General features: G+C 39.8%; 1 protein-coding gene and 1 pseudogene across 2 annotated transcripts in view; both read left to right on the forward strand.

Annotated features, from left to right (window-relative positions):
• The window catches only part of LOC308284197 (zinc-binding protein A33-like), a 38,186-nt pseudogene extending 23,194 nt beyond the window's left edge, over window positions 1-14,992 (forward strand). The window contains exon 2 of the transcript in view: window positions 14,523-14,992. The product of the transcript in view is annotated as a zinc-binding protein A33-like (transcript). The remainder of the gene's footprint in view (window positions 1-14,522) is intronic.
• The window catches only part of LOC308283111 (E3 ubiquitin-protein ligase arih1-like), a gene marked incomplete at both ends in the record, with an annotated part of 62,896 nt that overhangs the window by 38,726 nt on the left and 6,755 nt on the right, over window positions 1-17,415 (forward strand). The gene's annotated exons all lie outside the window — the stretch shown is intronic.

Here is a 17,415-nt window from a genome sequence, read left to right on the forward strand (position 1 = left end):
ATGATTAATGTTCATGCTTAGATTGCTTTTTTGGTTTGTCTGTTTTTTGTTTTTGTTTTGTTAGTTTTTTTTTTTTTTTTTTTTTTTACTTTTACATACTTTTGGGTTTGGATGACTTCTTCTAAACTGTAAAATGAAATAAAGGCTGACACATGAAGAGAAACATGTCATTTATTCATTCTGCTTAAACTAAACATTTGTAGAAGCATCATTGCTTGTAAGGACAAAAAGGGGTTCTGAAATATGAAATGCACCAATTATTCTATCGATAATATCAGAATTGAAGTAAAGAAATGCATATGAGAACAGAACCGTATGAGAAGAGTCATAGAGAACTATGGGATTAATATTATACAAAAGAAACCCAAACAGACCAAAACAAGGTAGAATAGAGTGACATACAGAATAAATCAGTGAATAAGGATAGAAACGGAGGGTCGAGGGAAAGAAAGCTACAAAGAGAAACTAGCTCAGTGTTGTCAACACAGCTGCTAGTATTCATTTGATAGAGAAAATGGCACGATCCCCCTACTAATAAACTGACTGCAGGTCAGTAGAGACTGTTCTCTGTAATGTATCCTCTGACTGATAAACTGACTGCTGGTCAGAAGAATTGACATAAAGAGACCTGGAAACAATAGTTGATGTAAAGTAGACCACTGCTCTGATAAATATTTCAAATAAAATGTATGTCAGTATGTTAATATTGTCATGCATAAGGGTGATGCACAACAGAACGAGTTAGTCCACACACAAGGTAAAACTTTTAAATGATTATTTGTTACTAAATTAAAGTAAACAAATCAATGATCAAACATAAAGGGGTTTGAGGTGTGAACGAGCCAGTAATCGGTGAGGAACTTAACAAAAGGATTATAGGCCCCAAACAGGCCAGGTGGCTTCCACAAGCCGACCTGTTTCTTGGAAGAGAGAGAGAGGCAGAGAGGGGGAGAGTCCAGTAAAAATAAGGCTGAGGTTGGACAAAATTGTATTACCTGTATTGTTGTGGTATGGTTTTTCAAAGTGCACTGGTAATGTAATGTGATTTTGGGGATTCAATATAGCTATTTCCTGGCGTTATAAGCGCAGATTCATATTGAAATCTGGCTCTGTATGAACAAGTTGTTCCAACCACAAACTCATGCTCAAAACACACACACACACACACACACACACACACACACACACACACACACACACACACACACACACACACACACACACACACACACACACACACACACACACACACACACACACACAGTGTGCTTCCATGTGAGGCAAGGCTACTATATAGCAATGGTTCTAAAACCAGGGAGGGCAGTTAGGAGTTAAGTGTCTTGCCCAGGGACCTCCTTGACACATAATAAGTGTGATAATATGGACATATTTATAATAGTGCGTTTGTTCTGAGTGAAATCTAGGCTATATGACTGTGTACCTACAGACAGTATTGCACAAAGATTAACATTGTTACACAATTGTAGTTTAGGGCCCTTAAAACCAAACACACACACAACAATCAGTGACTGTAACTCAATCAAAGATGAGTGAAAATACCAATTAAGGATATAATATTCTTTGTCAACATCGGTTGGGAGTGTGAGAACGTTCAGAACTCTGCCATTACAGATTCAAGCATTGGCCAAGCCCAAGTTTCACTTCATATACCGTAGGTGTGATTTTTGTTTTTTTTTTTTGTTATCAATTATTTTTATTTTCCATAACATGAAATAAGAGACATACATATGAATAGAACAAGAAAAAGTAAAACATTAATCAAAAGAAAAATGCAATTAACAGACAAACACAAACAATAGCAAAACAAGAAAAGGAAAAGAAAACCCACCCACCCCCTTTCCCCGGACCAACACGGAATGTACAATAGTGCATGCCTGTGCTAGGCTGTTACCACTATATAGTGATTTCTTGAATCATAGCCTTAAGCTTATCTGCAATGTCCGACCACATATTAATGTTTTCTTCTTTTGCTCCGTGTAACCTTGCTATCGACTGCTCTAAATATACTATATCTAGAAAGGTTAAGGCCCACTGGCGAAACGTTAACGTATGAGGAGGTTTCCACCGCGTAGCTACCATCTTCTTCGCCGCCGTTAATCCAGCAAAGAAGATGCGCTTGCGTATATTGTTTAGTTGCAACTGTGAGACGTCATTTAATAAAAATAAAGAAGGAGAAGATATGATATTAATACTAAAAATAGTTGAAAGTTTTGAGGCAACCATATTCCAGAATGACGACACATTTGGGCATTCCCAAACCATGTGAAGGAAGGTACCAATACTATTTGAGGCGCAGAGAGTGCAGTTGGGATTATTCAAAATCCTCATAGCACATAGTCTGCGGGGAGTTAAATAAGTCCGATGAACAAAATTTAAATGAATTTGTTGATGGTCTGGATTTCTAGAAGATAGCCTAATGTTAGACCACACTGTGTCCCAACAAAAGTCAGGGTCCAAATTTGGTACATCATTCCTCCAAACAGTATCAACAGATAGGGGCCCATAACTACAGTCTAATAAAAAACCATAGAGGGTGGAAACCAAACCTCTTGTTCTGTTACCATCACAGATAAACTCATGGAAGGGGTGCAATCTAAGGGGAGCTTGCCATGGGACCCCATAGGTCCTCATGGACGTTCTCAGTTGGAAGTAGAAAAAAAGGGTATTTCCAGGCAGATTAAAGATGTCACACAAATCTCGAAAAGGTCGTAAACCATTTCTATCAAATAAGTCCCCTAATGTACGAATCCCCTTAGCCCTCCACCTTGGAAAGCGAATGGGGCGATCCTCGATTAAAAGTCTTTGATTATTGAACACTGGGGAAAATAAGTTCCATTTACAATCAATCTTACACATCTTTTCAGCTGCTCTCCATACTGCCACTAAATGAGAAATGATAGGTCCAAAGCGAACTTTGCATTGATGTGTAGTTATGTTTGAATAGATAAGATCTCTCAATTCAACAGGCTGCACTAAACTCTCCTCAAGCTCTCTCCAAGAAACCTTATTTGCTGGGTTAAACCAATTTAAAAGGGGGCGGAGCGTGAAGGCCCAATAATAAAATTTAAAGTTGGGCAATGAAAGGCCGCCATCATCTCTAGCACGTTGTAATAGAGAAAGTTTAAGACGAGGGCGTTTCCCTTTCCACACAAACTTAGATATCGAAGAGTGAAGCTTATTCCAGTATTGCGGCGGTGGTGGCAAAGGGAGCATAGAGCTTACAAAGTTAACCCTAGGAAGAACATTCATCTTTATGATTGAAACTCGAGCTTGGAGAGAGTTGGGCAAAGATGACCATCTATCTAAATCAAGACAAATCTTATTTAGAGTGTCACCATAGTTGTTCTTAACAATAGCCTGAAGAGAGGGGAAAATATCTATGCCAAGATATTTGAATTGGCTTACTACTGGGATTATGGGCGGCAGGATAGCAGATCTCATCTGATCATTTAGAGGTAGAAGGGCTGACTTCGTCCAATTAATTTTGTAGCCGGAAATGGAACTGAACTGATCAAAGATTTGAAGGACGTGAGTAATTGACTGTGGTGCATTCTCAATGAACAGTAGAATATCGTCAGCATATAGGGAAATGCGATGCTGTGTGTTGTTAATCGAAACAGGAGTAATATCTGCAGACTGACGCACTGTCTGAGCCAAGGGTTCGAGTGAAAGTGCGAAAAGGAGAGGACTAAGGGGACAACCCTGCCTCGAAGATCTGCCAATCGTGAATAGCGGCGAACAGATCTTACCGGTTAGGACCATCGCTGACGGATTAGAATAAAGTACTTTAACAAAATGTATGAATGAAGCACCAAATCCCATTTTATCTAGTACAGCCCACAGGTAAGACCATTCCAGACGATCAAAAGCCTTCAACGCATCGAGCGACAACACTGCGGCGGGGGTCCTCAGCTCCTTAGCCCTATCGATGATATGCAATAGTCGTCTAGCATTATCAGAGGCTAGTCTAGTTCCTATGAAACCTGTCTGATCACAGTGTACTAAGGTGGTCATAAAACCCTGCAAGCGACGCGCAAGCACCTTAGCAAAAACTTTTAGATCAGAATTCAAAAGTGAAAGCGGTCTATAGCTTGCGCAATCTGTGGGATCCTTGTTCTTCTTCAACAATAATGATATAATAGCTACATTCACATCCCTGGAGAAAGAGCCACTTTCAATTGCATATCGAAACATGTCTAGCATCAGCTGACCTAGATCTTCCCAAAAGATGGCATAAAGTTCAGGGGGTATCCCATCCAAACCAGGCGACTTGCCCCTACGCATTGCGAGCACAGCTTCCTGTAATTCCGCCAGATGGAGCGGTCTATCTAAGGCTTCCGCATCCGCCTCGCTAAGGGTTGGTAACTGTATGTTGGATAAAAAATTATTGCATACTGCATCATCGTGAATGACCTCGGAGGTGTAGAGCTCATCATAAAAAGCACGAAACGTGGCATTGACCTCTTTGGGTTCTGTAACCATGGCTCCCGTTGTTGATTTGACACTAACAATATCAGCAAAATGCTCATTGGATCTAAGACGTAAAGCCAGTAAGTGACTGGGTCTTGCACTATTAAAATAATAGTTTTGCCTTGTGCGTTTCATTTGAAATTCTGAGCGGCGCTTGAGAATGGAGTTAATTTCTTTCTTAACTAGCTCCCTCTGAGTTGCTGTACTAACATCAAAGTTATTTTGGAGAGAATTATCCAAAGTAGAAAACCGAGATTCCAATTCCACCAGTTTGGCTGACCTTAATTTTCTCTGAGTGGACGCATAGAGGGTTGTATTACTCCTGATAAAGCCTTTAATTGCATCCCAAAGAATTCTGGGATCCTCAACTGAGCCTGTATTGATATTTATAAATTCACGCAAACCAGTTTGAAACTGAGCTACAAATGCCGCATCGCGCAGCAGTGTGGTGTTAAACCGCCATCTAGGAGCTCTATCTATAACCTGTTTCAGTGAAGCAACACACAGCACCGCCTTGTGATCCGAGAGTGACATTGGGAGCAACTCTACCTTGGCAATTTTATGAAACAAGCTAACAGGGGCAAAAACGTAATCGATCCTAGAGAATGAAGCATGCCTACCCGACAGAAAAGAAAAATCTCTAACCGTTGGGTTCATTAAACGCCAGATGTCGAGTAAGCCAGTTGAGTTTGCCCAAGCACGTAGTTCTGCAGACGCTAGTGCTTGTTCTCTGCTTTCTACCCCAGTGGATCTATCTAGGTTATGTTGCCATGTTGCATTGAAGTCAGCACCAACAATGATTTTGAAATCCGTCAGTTCCAATAAGGTTTTAGTTAGTAATTTGTAAAACTCTTTGTCTAAAACATTTGGAGCATACACAGAGACTAGTGCTAGCATTTTACCCTCCAAGCGGATTTTAGCAACAGCTATCCTCCCGTCACTGTCAGACCAATCACCCAAAAAATCCAACCTAAGGTTACGTCTAGCCAATATGGCTACTCCCTTGGTTTTGGAAGAAGCAGCTGAAAAGGCTAAAACACGATAATGTTTATTAGCCAATCGGTTGGAATGCTCTTTTAAAAGATGAGACTCCTGTATAAATGCAAAGTCAATTGATTTAGATCGCAAAACCCCCAAAATGCTGGTTCGTTTATGCGGTATATTCGCTCCCCTTACATTGAAACTTAGAAATTTATATTCTGTCATAATTGTGGTTCAAACCATACGCACAGCAAGCACAGTAGAACATTTTAAAATTTCCTAGTTGGTCCCTCACAACAAACCTTCCCAACAGAAAAACAAAACAACCCCAAAAGGAACAGAAAGGAAAAAGCAACATCAAACGAACATAAAAAAACACATAACATTGAAGCTTGAGGGGGAAAACCCCATTAGCATCAGAGTGCACAAAAACAGTTCCCCACCCCATCAACCTATTAGTCAACCTTCATTTCACTCTGTCAGAGAGTGCAAACAAGTAACTGCCCAAAAGTAACCATACATTGCCCTCTGGTGGTTATGTAAATATATAACAGATCACCAAAGTAAAAACAACAACAACAAAAAAGTGCCTTCTTGTGGCTGAATAGCTCTCAAACATTCCATCAGCTCAAATTATGATCAATCTCCCCACTTCATATCACTTAAATAAATGAGAATGGTATGTTAACATTTCTAGTAAAGAAGGGGGAGAGAAAAAAGAAAAGAATAAAGGGAAAAAAAAAATTGAGGGGACTATAACAACTGTAATAATAATAAACAGTCCAGCATTAGGCCCACTTAGAATGTGATAAAGCCCTATAAGCCACGTTAATGCAAATAACCAAACACTTGTGACAGATAAGTGGAAATAAGGCTGTCACCACGACAAGGCACTAATATAATATTAATAATAAAAATAAAAAATAAAGGAAATCAGTGTATATGATATAAAAAATATATGCACTTACATATGTAGTTAGAAATAGAAATTAAAAGCACATCCGGGGGGCCATATGCAGCAAAGCACACACAGTGTTAATGCATACTGCGCCACATACAGCCCCCCCATGCATCCATGCATACAAACCACAATTACTAATTAGAAGGGGGAAAAAAAGGAAAGAAAAGAAAAGTCTGTATACATAAGTATTTACATAAAACACAGTTATGTATGATCAGGAAACCATATACAACACAGCACACAAATGCATACTGCGCCATATACAGCTCCCTGTACATGCCCAAAAGGCCAGTGCAAACTTAGATAAATGTCAATCATATTAGTTAAGTCTGTTTCCGTCTTAAACAGTAAACTACCATACTTCAAACAGTGAACCTACCCAATCACGACTACAAAATAAATATCCCAATACAGAGCTCCCCTCTCCCCCCATCAAGAAATTAACATTTTAGAAGACAACAAGTAAAGTAGGTAAATAACTACCCCCCCCCCCCCCCCCCAGACAGCGGATCCACAAGCACGTAGAGCCAACGCGCCACGAGATCGTACATCCGCCAGCTATTAAGATTAGAAAAAAAAGGAAAAAAAAAGAACGAGTCAATGAGCCAGGGAGAGAGAGAGAGAGAGAGAGAGAGAGAGAGAGAGAGAGAGGAGAAGCAGAGATAGGTAGAGAGACATAGAGAAAGGGCGGGAGAGCGAGTGGTCTCTGGACCCGCGGAGCCTTCACAATTTAGACCATATTATTTATATCTGTTTCACCTTAAACAGTAGGCTACATTACTCAATACAAAGGCCAAAGCCCAGTCTCGCCCTCCTACCCGAAAAAGTAGCGTTTTAGGCGGCATAAACGAACCATAAACTAACAACCAACATAGCCGCCATTACCTAACAGAAAGAGAGAGAGAGAGAGAGAGAGAGAGAGAGAGAAAGACACACACACACACACACACACAGCGAGAGAGAGAGCCAGAGAGAGAGAGAGAGAGAGAGAGAGAGAGAGAGAGAGAGAGAGAGAGAGAGAGAGAGAGAGAGAGGGAAAGCCGAGATAGATAGAGAGACATATAGGGAAGACGAGAGAGAGAGCAGGCTCCGTCCGAACCGCGACACGTTAGACAAAGCTTAACAGAGAGAGATAAAACACTCTAGACCTATATAGTAAGCAGCACAACGCTCAATAAGAGCAAAGAAAAGGAATACAATAATAACAAGAACAATGTCCATTATATTCAAACAAAAAAGACAGTGAATTATGCTTATAGCTTTAGCAGCCCTAAATCCTCTCTCCTTGCGGTAACCTAAATTAAAACGAGTAACACCCATCTGCTTACAGATCTTGTTAAAAAATAAAACAAATAAAATAGGTATTATGAAACGAAACACTTGAAAACACAACGTCAAGTCAGATGATGAGTCCAAAACAATAAGTAGGCTTACATTAACAACTCACCCTTTGGGGAGGAGGAGGAGGAGAGAGTGAGGAAAGAAAGACGCTGCGTAAAAGTCATCTCCAAAGTCCCAGCCAGCTTACCAACAGTCCATTAAAGGCAAAAGGATATCACATCGGCAGAATGTGTTTGAAAGCACGCGATCACGAAAGCAAAAGTGTCCCTGGTAAAAGTTAGTTCTCTGTAACTGTCGTCTCATCATCCTGCGTAGCTAGAGTCTCGTCCGCAGCACCTGGAGTCTTGAACTTATCCTTGCAAAAGGCCAGAGCTTCCTTGGGTGAGTTGAAAGTAGAAGTCGCCTCATCCACGGTTATCCAGAATTTGCTCGGGTGCCTTATTCCGTATTTAACTCCTTCCGCGGTGATGGAACGTAGGAATTCCTTTACTGGCCCGAAAGCTGCCCTTCTCTTTGATGTTTCAGCAGACCAGTCGGGGAAAATATACACCTTTTTGCCATTGTATGTCAGTTGGCCTGCTTTCCTGGAGAGCTGGAGTATGCGTTCCTTTACCCGGAAAAAATGGATCCTTGCCAGGAAAGCCCTTGGCTTATCAGAACGTGGATTGCCGGTCCGATGAGCACGATCCACCTCCGGGGGGGAGTCGGGAAACTCGTCGGGGAATGTTTTCTGCAAAAAAGACTGGATAAAGGCCACTGGGTCAGCCTTTTCTAGCCCAGGAGAGATCCCAATCACTCTTATGTTGTTCCTACGACTCCGGTCTTCTGCTATGACGAGCTTCTCCTCCAGATTAGCACATCTTCTCTCCAATTCAGTGATACACATCTGCAAACTGTCCATGGAGGAACCAAAGTTCTCAATGGCCTCCCCATGTTCAGCCACGGTCGTGTTCAGCGTGGCGACTGCAGGACGCAGCTCCTTTCCGAAGTCATCAATCTTCTTCAGTAATTTCTTCTCCAAGCCAAGCATCATGGGTTGAATAAAACCATCCATAAACTCTTTCAGTGATTCCTTGAGGACCTCGCGCAGCATGCTCTTTGTAACCGGAGCGTCAGCGTCGCCCTGCATTGCGCCGGCCATGTTGTCGGCGTTTGCGGTCGGAGACCTGGTACTCCTCGACCTCGTGTTAATCGTATTCGGCATGAAACACGAAACAACTGCAAAAACAGACGCTCACCAGTGTTTTGGGCGTTTAAAGTCTCAAAAGAACTATAAAGGCAGTAAAAAATGGGCTTAAAAAATGTGAAAACTATGCACCTCCACAGAGCTCAACAAACGCGTCCTACTCGGTCGCCATCTTGTCGGAACTCGTGTGATTTTTGTTTTATGATTAAAACTGTATTTGTTTCCCCAGTTAACAGTCACTTCAGTACATAAGCTGACATTCCCATTTTCCAGCTACTGTTTAACTCTCCTGCCATACTGTTACACAGCTGGTGGATCCCTGTGGATCACCAGTAGATCCCATTCCATACAAATAAGGCTATAGTGCTTCTCTCAGCTCATCCAGGTTCACCCCCCCCCCACCCCCATTATGATCTCAATCTACACTGAGAAAGGACAGAATGAAAACACGAGACAAATATTATAGTCATTAGTCACTAAACAGTACAGAAGAGTATGTCTTCTACATTTCCAACACTACCATGATTTATCTTTGATTTAGTAATAACTTAAAATAAGGGAGCTCTACATTATGTTAAGAGGTTGTTAGTCAGTAGGAGGAGTTGACACCTTGTTGTTCCCAGGAGCAGTACAGAGCATTTGAAATAGAAAGTAAATGTCATTTTTGAACAGAACTGCGACGCCATCACAAGGTGTGTTACATCAACGGAACAGTACATGTTTGGAGACTCATAATCAGTGAGTTGAAGTGGAATCTGAATTGGTGAGTCTTATTATTTAAAGATAATTTCCAAAAATCAAAGACAATTGTAGAGAATTCAGATTGAGATATGAATTGTCACCCGTCCATAGACTTTGACCCATTTGGCATAATATAATCATGATGATCATTATTGTTGTTATTATTATTATTATTACCCGTATTATTAGTATTATTATTATTACCCGTAGTAGTAATTTGTGTAATAATAATTGTCTAATAGTAACAGCGTGCACACACACACACACACACACACACACACACACACACACACACACACACACACACAAGGTTATAATAGTTTTTGATTTTTCCATTAGTTTTTATTTTTATTAGTTTTGAAGTTTTGTTTTCAATTACATTTTAGTTTTAATTCGTTTTTAAAGTGGGGTTGCTAGTTTCGTTTCGTTTTTATCTTTTGAAAATGCTTAGCTTTAGTTTAGTTTTTATTCGTTTTAGTGTTCGTTTTAGTCTTTTACGTAATATGGGGCATTTGTCAGGGATGAGATCAAAGAAAAACAACAAAACATCATATTGTTGAGAGTGGCAGGAATGTTGAGACATACAACTTCTCTCTTTGACCTCACCAACTGGTGTTTTTTTTTTTCAAAAAAGACAAAAGACGAAAACTAAGTTGATTTTCACTATAATTTTAGTTTATTTTAGTTAGTTTTGTAAACACACAATATCGTTTCAGTTAGTTTTCGATTTTTTTAAAAGCTTAGTTTTTATTTTTATTGTTTTTCCATTCTAGTTTTCGTTTTTTAGTTAGTTTTCGTTTACTATAATAACCTTGACACACACACACACACACACACACACACACACACACACACACACACACACACACACACACACACACACACACGTCTCTCTCTCTCTTTCTCTCTCTCTTCCCACCCAGCTGAGCTCACCACTAGCCCAGGAAATATAAAAACATATTAATGATTATCAACTTGTATCTGACGCTGACTACATTTCAACTACAATATATTTGACAATTAAAGCTCATCATAGTCTAGTAACAAGAACCATGAAGACACAGTAGCCCTTTTGATTGAATACTTTACTAACAGTATAATGATTGTTACTGTAAAAGGAACACAAAAAGCCCTATAGGGACTTGTTTCCTTTGGTGTCCTTTATGGTCCTGAACCAGAAACTCCATAGGTTGATATTGTGTACAGAGTTCTAGTGTTTTCCTCCAATTAGAATACATTACATATGCATATTGTGTTTACCGTAACTTTGTATTTCTCACACTGTCTTCATCCATTCTATCTGTGTCTTTCTCTCTCTTTCTCTCAGGTGGCTGATAATGACCGCCATCTAGTGGAGTCTCTCAACATTACAACTACATGGTATGCTCATGACAGCAGAATTAATGATCAAAAAAAAAAAAAAAGAACATGTGTTGAAATACACTGTAAATATTATGACTGGGGACATTTAGTACTTTTTATGTGAAGTCAAAGAGTTCAGATGACCTCAGTGTGTGCATCGCAGCGGAAGTGATTTACTGGTCCCACTAAAAAATCTCCCTTTCATTTTCCCCATAGGCTTTTACAAAAATATTTATAACAATTATGTTAAGCCTATAGACGGGTTTCTTGTTTACAAACATTGAGACTAAATGCACTGCTGACTGTATCATGTAATCAATTCCGTCCAATCCCCAAACCTGTTGTTTTGGGGAGCGCAGGTTTCATTGGCTAATTTTGGTACGCATCTAGTTTTATCAGTGTAACGTGGACCAGAAACCCGTCTATAAGCCAGACCTGGGCATTGTACGGCCGGGGGTCGTATGCGGCCCCTTGGTTCACTCTGACCGGCCCTTATAGGGTTAATGGCAAATTACAAAATAAACATTTTCTAATTTTACCTCATGCATGGACTAAAGCTGCATTTCTTTTATTTTGAAGTTTCTTTATTCATGTACATATGGACGCAATGTGATGCGTACATCAGCACATCTGTGTGATCATTGGATGATGTCTCAATAACAAACAGGTGATCAGACTGGTCACAAGACCACCTGCCTTACCTTACCCAACAAAAATGGCTAAAGTGGCTTAAAAAAGGTCAATGTCAATGTTTGTTTTCAACTAAATTGGACTGCTAAGTGTTTATTTACTGAAGTCGGATGTAAAGCCGTGTGTTTATTTTGGCGGGGAGCACATCTTGCGGGGAGCACTGCCTTTTGGCCCGGCCCTCCACAATATTTTCTGTTGTTCATGTGGCCCCATGGAAAAAATAATTGCCCACCCCTATAAGCCATCCAGGATTGCAGTGAATCATGACTATAAAACCTTTGATCCTATGTGAAAACATATTTTAATATTACATTATTTGATATACTGCATTTAATAACTACCATTTTTCAAATTGCGATTTCAAAATGTTTATTTTTTCTTCATAGAAATAAAGGTTTTATGGTCATGATTCACTGCAATCCTGAATGGCTTGGTTCTAGGCTTAACATCATTTTTATAAATATTTCCGTGAAAGTCTATGATGATAATTGTTTATTTTCATTGTAACAGAAATGGAAATGGCTATAGCTTTTTCCAGAAACAGGAGAATACTTGCTCTGCCCTTTGAGAAAGTGATTTTCCTTTACCTGGAACATCAATTATTTAGTAAACTGAATATTATATCACACATCCATATGACTTGATTGATTGAATACTTTATTAGTCATAAAATTGATTTAGGCTAAAAGGCTAAAAGGAAAACATAAAAACGTCCTGGGGACTTTCCATTGTGGTCCTATGTATTCAATACATAACACGCACGCACGTGTGTGTGTGTGTGTGTGTGTGTGTGTGTGTGTGTGTGTGTGTGTGTGTGTGTGTGTGTGTGTGTGTGTGTGCGCACACACACACACACACACACACGCACACACACACACACACACACACACACACACACACACACACACACACACACACACACACACACACACACACACTAATATAAATATGATGTATAAATAAGTATAAGAATCCTATATAGGCTATAACTTCTGTATGATATTACAATGATGTGTTATGGCATCAAACAGTAAGGATTAACAACTCAATATAATTGTTTATTAAAGCAATAAGCCACAATTGAGGCGAGTTGTTTCCGGCTGAGAGGCGCTGGGAAACACGAGGCGGAGCCGTTTTAGAATAATAATTAACCCAAGCACGAACCTTGCATCATTATTCTGGTGTTAACCTTGGACAAAAATAGCCGATCTACAAACTCACAATGCCAACTTATTAATTGTCCTTAAGTGACTAAAGGGTGACATCTAAAAGGTCTTTATTGCTTGAATATTAACTTTGAGAAGGTAATAGTATGTGTTGCACTTACAGTAGTGACAGTATTCCTGAAAGAAGAGGGGTATTTCACATTTCAAGGGTTTGAACCTAAATAGTGTTTACATTTACATTACATTTGTATTATTCATTCTATTTTCTATTCATATTTCTACTTACCATTTTTGCACAATCATTGCACAAACTAACTAAATAATTGAGAACTATTGTTCTATAACTGAGTTGTGTGGATTTATTGTGTGCCTTTTCTTTAAAGGGTCCATTTGGTTACTAGACTAGAAGTTAAGGTTACTGGTTAAAAATTGAAGCTAAGTAATGCTCATTTGACAATACTTCTGGGGCTGAAAACTACTTGGTCATTTACTCATTTCATTGATATTATGACTTTATAAAACTGCTTGTGAGATCCAAGCTAATTAAAACTGAGTTAATCGGAAGTTAATATTTTTAAAAGAACTCAAAAGCCCTCCCCTTAATTCATGACCATGAGGGGACCGCTACACACATACATATTTACTGTATATAGGCTACTGTGTATCAGTACACACATACCTATACAATATATACACCTCCACATTCATTCATGTACAGTACACAATACATTTCATGTCCATAATCAATAAGCTGTTCCTTCTTCTCTTCCAGGTATCACCATGGAGGCTACAGAGGTTATCACACGGAACAAGACAACTCTTCAAGACATTCTAATGCCAAACATTAACTTTGTCATACAGTGTGTATTTGAAGAGAAGCTTGTGGTGTCCCGTGAGTATGCCAAACTGAAGAACATCTCTGACCCATACCCTGCAGCCACTGAACTGGTCGACATGATGATATTCAAGGGGGAGACAACTTGCAGGTCATTCTTGTGTCTGCTACAAGATGCAAAACTAACAGAACTATTTCCTCTTCTGAAGACCAACGACCAACTGAAGTCGGACCTCAAGTCTCTACAGGACAACAGGAACACATACACAAATGTTGCTAAAAAATACAATGAAGTGGTTCAACACAACAAGAAGCAGGTGGTGACCACAGAGAAGCAGATCAAAGCAGAGTTTGAAAAGATGCACCAGTTCCTGAGAGAGGAAGAGGAGACCAGACTGGGTGCTCTGAGGGAGGAAGAGGAGCAGAAGGGGGAGATTGTCAGCAGAGAGATGAAGATCATTCAGGAGCAGATCTCCTCTCTCTCAGACAGCATCTCTGCTGTAGAACAAGAGCTACAGAAAACCAGGGAGTCATTTCTCAGCAGTTTTAAACACACTCAGACCAGCGCCAGAGTCCAGTGTAAACTGTCAGAACCACAGCTGGTCTCTGGAGCTCTGATAGACGCGGCCAAACACCTGGAAAACCTGACCTTCAGAGTGTGGGAGAAGATGAAGGAGAAGGTCAAGTTCACTCCTGTCATTCTAGACCCAAACACAGCACACCCTGTGCTCTGTCTGTCTGAAGACCTGACCAGTGTGAGACGTGCAGACACAAAGCAGCAGCTTCCTGACAACCCAGAGAGGAACACTAAGTACTCCCATGTTCTGGGTTCAGAGGGCTTCAGTTCAGGAAAACACAGCTGGGAGGTCGAAGTTGGAGAGCATACTGACTGGGGTGTAGGTTTGGCTAAAGAGTCTGTTGACAGGAAGGGAGAGATCTATCTCTCAACATCATATGGATTCTGGTGTTTATTGCACAGAAGTGGGGAGTACACTAATGGGTGTGGAAAAACCCTTCCATTGAAGAGAAATCCTCAGAAGATCAGAGTCCAGCTGGACTATGACAGGGGTGACATGTCCTTCTACGACCCTGAAGACATGACTCACATCTACACTTATAAAGACACTTTCATTGAGAAACTCTACCCATTCATATCTGTTGGAAAGGAAGGTGATAACACAACTGCTGATATCAAAATCTGCCAAGTTGACGCATCCCTCTTTGGGATGTTAAAGTGACTTCTCTCTCTCTCTCTCTCTGTGTGTGTGTGTGTGTGTGTGTGCGTGCGTGCGTGCGTGCGTGCGTGCGTGCGTGTGTCTGGAAACCCACATTTACACAACACTTCAACCACATAGAACCTAGTGTCCCTGTTCTGGGGACAAACATTCAGTGAAAATAGCCAAGCAGTAGGTAGCTTGTAGATCAGCTATTTGGTGTTGATGGACAAAAGGAGGATGACCTACAGAACCCTGGGAGACTCCAGTCAACTGAGAATACAGGGAATAAGTAATAAACTCCTCTTAGTTTATCTGTCATTCTATTTTTCAGATATAGAGAGGATCAGTGGAGCAACTCTCTCATTAGTGCATGATACACTCTCATTTCAGGAGAGCAGTATAGCAGCTCATTAGTGTTGTATTCTGTTCATCAAAGTTTCCATTCATCATCAGTGACAGTCGTCTATTAGTGTTGTACTGTATAAGATCATTTATCAAAGTGTTCATTCATCATCAAGTCGTCTGTCATCAAATCATCTTCATATCCACTCTGCTCACTGTTTACCAACACTAACACCTGGACTGGATTCTCACATTGACTGGACTGGATTGATTGATTGATTCTACAGTATGTGTCATAAACCACTTGTTTATTTGACTTTTTCTTTTTTTTTTGTTTGTGTGTGAAAGCAAAGATCCGTATTGGGATTTTGAATTGTGTGGACTTTGGGTGTTTTTGTAAAGAGTTTCACAACTCTGTATTTAAACATTCTGCTATCAACCTAGACCTAGATTATTGTTCTTTGCCTGTTTTATGTTCAAAATTAAACTTTTGCATTCAACACCAAATTCAAACATTGTAATTAAATCAGCTTCAGCTGCAGAGAATATTGTGCCTTGTAGGCCTATTACTTATCAGGATGAATAGAAGTATCTACTTATTCAGGACAAATATTTCACAATAATGTTGTAGAAATCTACTGTACAACTGAACTTTAATAATGATGATATAACAAACATGTTTAATTTTCATTTTGAGTTGATCTTTCATTTTTAATATTGGATTGTGTGGTGTTGTATATTTCATATTATATGATTAATGTTCAGGCTTACCGTAAATTGCATTTGTTTGTTTGTTTTTTACGTTTACATACATCTTTGGGTTTGGATGACTTCTTCTAAAATGTAAAATGAAATAAAGTTTGACACATGAAGAGAATATTCAACATGTCATTTATTAATTCTGCTTAAAATAAAGAATTGTAGCAGCATCATGCCGGGTTTCCCAAAGAGGTTTTAGCCCATCGTAGCTCACTCATCCGATCGTTTTCTGTGTTTCCTTATATTTCCTGGTGTTCACACCGACCCCATACATGGATCGATCGGACAATCGGATAACAAGGCTTCTAATTAAAGAACACAGAGGATACAGGTAATTATAGAATGCCGTACCGTATATAGACAGGTGTGAGACTTTATTAAGCACTTTGTTTGTGAAATCTAAATGTTGGTGTAGTTGCAGGGGGCTAAATAAGTCGCTCTGCCCCAACCCATGTAAACCCGGAAACATGACGGTCAGGGCTTGCTCTCTATGACCATGCGTGAGCTACGAAGGGCTAAAATTGCTTTGGGAAACCCGGCCAGCTTGCAAGGACACAATGGGGTTCTGAAATATGAGATGTAGGCCTATCTGTTGTACCAGTTATTTTATTGATAATATCCAGAACACTGAAGTTAGAGAAACACATAATAGAGAACAGAATTAATGTTATTATACAAAAGAAACCCAAAACAAAGGTAAAATAGAGTGATCTGGTTTGGTAACCTGACAGTGTTAAATACAAGTCTCAAATAGCTAGGCTGATCTCCCCCCAGGCCATCTTTGAGCAAGTAGTAGTAAGACAAGCTCGGAACATTTTGTCCGACCCCTTGCATGTTCTGAACCCAGCGTACGATCCATTGCCATCTGGCAGGAGACCCCAACATGCCATTATAACAGATATAAGCACTCGTTTGTTCCTCTATCAATCAGAATGTTAAATGATAGACTAATAATTAATTGAGGAGAGGCACTCTATGGGTGTATAGGCCTATGTAATTTTTCTGTCTTGTTTTTTTTTTTGTGTGTGTTTTCTTTTTAGATTTTCTGTTAAGTGTTCATATGTATGCAGCTGTGACTCTGTCTCCAAGACAAATTTCTCCTTTGGGAGACAAATAAAGCTGAACCTTGAACCTTGAACTACAGAAGAAATGAGTGAAGGGTAGAAACAGAGGGATGAGGTAAAGAGTGAAAGAAAACTACACAGTTAGGATATTCATTTCATGTATCCTCTGACTAATAAACCAAAAACAGCTGATTTAAAGTAGACCACTTCCAGTAATAAACTTGTGTGTCAGTGTGTTTACATCCAGACTGGTATCAATCAACAGTAAGACTGTCTGTC

The sequence above is a fragment of the Nannobrachium achirus genome, assembly GCF_963921795.1.
Source record: "Nannobrachium achirus genome assembly, chromosome: 4".
Taxonomy (NCBI): domain Eukaryota; kingdom Metazoa; phylum Chordata; class Actinopteri; order Myctophiformes; family Myctophidae; genus Nannobrachium; species Nannobrachium achirus.